This window comes from Cyprinus carpio, unplaced genomic scaffold (genome assembly GCF_018340385.1).
Source record: "Cyprinus carpio isolate SPL01 unplaced genomic scaffold, ASM1834038v1 S000006473, whole genome shotgun sequence".
In the NCBI taxonomy this organism is placed as follows: Eukaryota; Metazoa; Chordata; class Actinopteri; order Cypriniformes; family Cyprinidae; genus Cyprinus; species Cyprinus carpio.
In genome coordinates this window covers 275,391-278,665 of record NW_024879149.1, presented here as the reverse complement: position 1 = coordinate 278,665, position 3,275 = coordinate 275,391, and positions in this window count along the sequence as shown.

Here is a 3,275-nt window from a genome sequence, read left to right as displayed (position 1 = left end):
CCCCTTTTCAGCGACAACAAAGGGAACCCTGTTAAACAGGCAACGCAAGTAACCTCCAGACACACATCTGTACTGGTGTTATCTAATATAATTTTAACCTCATTGAGGAACTCAGTGCGAGGGTTAATTAAGTGATTAATGGTTGTTCATGTCTATGCAATTTCACGGTATTGCTGTAAACTTGGGATTTCACATTTTCATTCTCTTAAACTCATTCTTTCCTAACTTTCTATCTTCCTGCAACTTGTGTGAATGTGTGAGTGCGTGTGCTTATGTGTTAGATTAGTTTATATGTCTTAGATTTATCTAATAAAGCCTTATTTATATTGAAAAGAGAAGTATCTTGTGTTTTGTCCTCACAAGTTAATGTCTTAAACTGCCGATCTTGTTACTGTGCTAATTAATAGTGTTTTCACTATACTTTGGATATTAATATCCAGCGCAGATTTGATGTTAAACGGCTCGTTCAGTGAATCGCTGGCCGTTTCAGTGATCAGCCGTGAAACAGTGATTCTGTTCAAATTCCCTTTAAAATCTTAAATGATTCCCTTTGAGCTAAATTGACCTGTTTCCCTTACAGATTAATTATTTGAACTTTGTGCAGGCAATAGAAGTTTAATATTGCACTTTTGACTATGTTGTCAGGCACTTAATGTTTATTATTTGTAGCTAGTACATTTAATGATTTTGTAATGATTTAGAATTGTGTACACATTGGAAATGATATTTGAGTGTGGAATTAGCTAAAGTTTAATGCAAACTTAGTTCCAAATTAGCCTTGTTATTTACTGGTCCTGTTATTGCACCACAGGCCAGGTTCTCTCTCTCTAGAGATGAATGATGGCGAGCTGAATTACTATGGCTAGGAGCCTAACATCTGAGCAGCATCTACTGAACAGCCATCCTATTGGTCTGGTAGGAAGGTTGTCTGCAGCCTGTCCCCAACACACGTCTTCATAGACTAGCGCTTCAGTCCCACATGCACATCCTTTCCCTGGACAATAACCAATGGACTTATTAATATAAATTTTCATAAAACTCTTGTGGGTTGTCGTGTTAGTCTTCAAGAAACCAAACATCGCTGGGACAGTTTTTTTCTCTTTTCCTTTTTGGTCTTGTGTGTGGTATTTGCTGTAATTTCTGTTGTTGTATCTTACTTGAACAATAACTTCAAAGTGCACTTGATTATAATCGGTTCAACTGCAGTCTGTAAATATTTTGTTTTTCCTATGTTTTTTCCTTCATTATTTTTGGTTGTAAATATTTTGTTTAATCACTTTAATATATGGTACCTACACCAAATTTAAAATTATGTTTCTTGTGTTACTGACCACCAGCTCCTAAAGCCGAATTTAGACTTCTGTGATTTAATTAGCCTATGTTGTTTATTTCCATAGCTACCTATTCAACCTATCATAGCTAATATTGATGACATAATATTGGCCAGCAGGTCTCAAAGACCCGTTACACTCACATAAAACATTTACTATATCTTCAGGATTCATGATTGTAAACATTTCATGTTTGGTATCATTTTAAAGGTCTTTGTGCGATTGGTAAAATGGTCTCAATTTCAAAGTAGTCATTTATATTATGAGAAAGATTGAAAACTTTTGTAGAATTGTGTTCTGCTGACAAGGGGGTGTGTCCCCCTTTAGGGGTCTTTGAGAATGTTTATCTCCAGCCAGGTGTGACCCTGATGTGACCATGGGAACCTAAAAAACCAAAAGGTCTTTTATGTTTTTACAACTGATTTGAAGATTTCTTTGTTATCTGGTCTGAGTATTTAAGGGAAGTGACAAAACACTACTGCGCGATTCTGTAGCCAGAAAGCCCGTAGTGTGGAGTGTATTTCATATGCTCCATACTATGTATCTTCCTGAAGTCAGGTATACTATTATGTAATTGTGTTAAACAAGAGTGCTTTGCTATGCATTTTAGACCATGTGTCTTAAATTAGGATAACTGTAACATGTGTGACTAAGTTAAATTTGTGTGCCTCCTGCATGATCACTTGGCCGTTCCCAATATGGCTACAGTGTCTTTGTGCAGGAGCAAAGTTGCAACACAACTGCAATGTGATTTACAATTACACTATCCTTTCTAAATTGGCTTCTAATTATTTTCATTATGTAATTGGCATGATACAATTTTACCTGACTGATAATAAGTTGTTATATTTGATTTATTCTGCATTATTCTTAATTGATTATTACTAGTAGATTAAAGCGAAGGTATTACCTCAAATCTGTGTTCAGGATTGTTCATATGAAAGGTTTAATAGATGGAGCATGGGGCACATCAATTGAGTCCATTTCGATTTCTGACTATCACTGTCTTAAATAAGTTGCAGTTTTCGTAAATATATAAAAACTATGCTTTTTGTATGAGTAAGCAGGGCTCGACCGACTTAAAGGTAGATATTTACCCTGCATCCAATGTTTAAGATCAGACTGACGAGTTTGTGTCAGGGAAGAGCATTCAATCGGCCGAAATGTTACTTCTAAAGCGATACCGGGTCTGCAGTGAACAAATAATTGAAAGTATGGGATTTTCAGAATACTCAAATATCTAAATTAATAAACAATCGATATCTGTGATCAGCTTTTGATAGAAATATTGCCTAAATTTAATGATCACGTGAAATTGGAGTCAGATTAAACATGGAGCTAGACTAAAATTCAAACTAAATACTGATAAATTCAGAAGCGCAAATAAAAGACAGAATACGCATTAAACCTTTGAGCAGCCCGCTGGATTCCGCTTTTTGGGCTGGCGGGTGGATCCTTACAGTTTCATATCATAGCCTAAGGTTTAAATCATTGCCTTTTAAATATTTATGTACACACACACACACACACACACACGTTTACTTATCCATCAAAATGGGGATGTGTGGGGTTTTCTATTGTTTTTATATACAGGTTTACAAACTATTACCTAATTAAACCCTTTATTTACTTTATTTTTAAACTTTATTAAGGACAACCTCAGAAGGAAGTTTTGTCAGATTTTGTAACTTTAGAGTTCGTTTTTTTTGTTTTATGGTGAGTCTCCATAGGTGTAATGGTTTTTATACTGTACAAATTATATTTCTATCCCTCTACACAAACCCTGCCCTAAACCTACTCAACACACTTAAAGGTACAATTTGTAAGATATTTGCAGTAAAATATCCAAAAACCAGTAGGACTAGTGTTATATATTTTGTCCAGCTGATAACTAACAATATTTCTAATGTTTTCAACTACTTGTAAATCATGAGAAAATTCCCA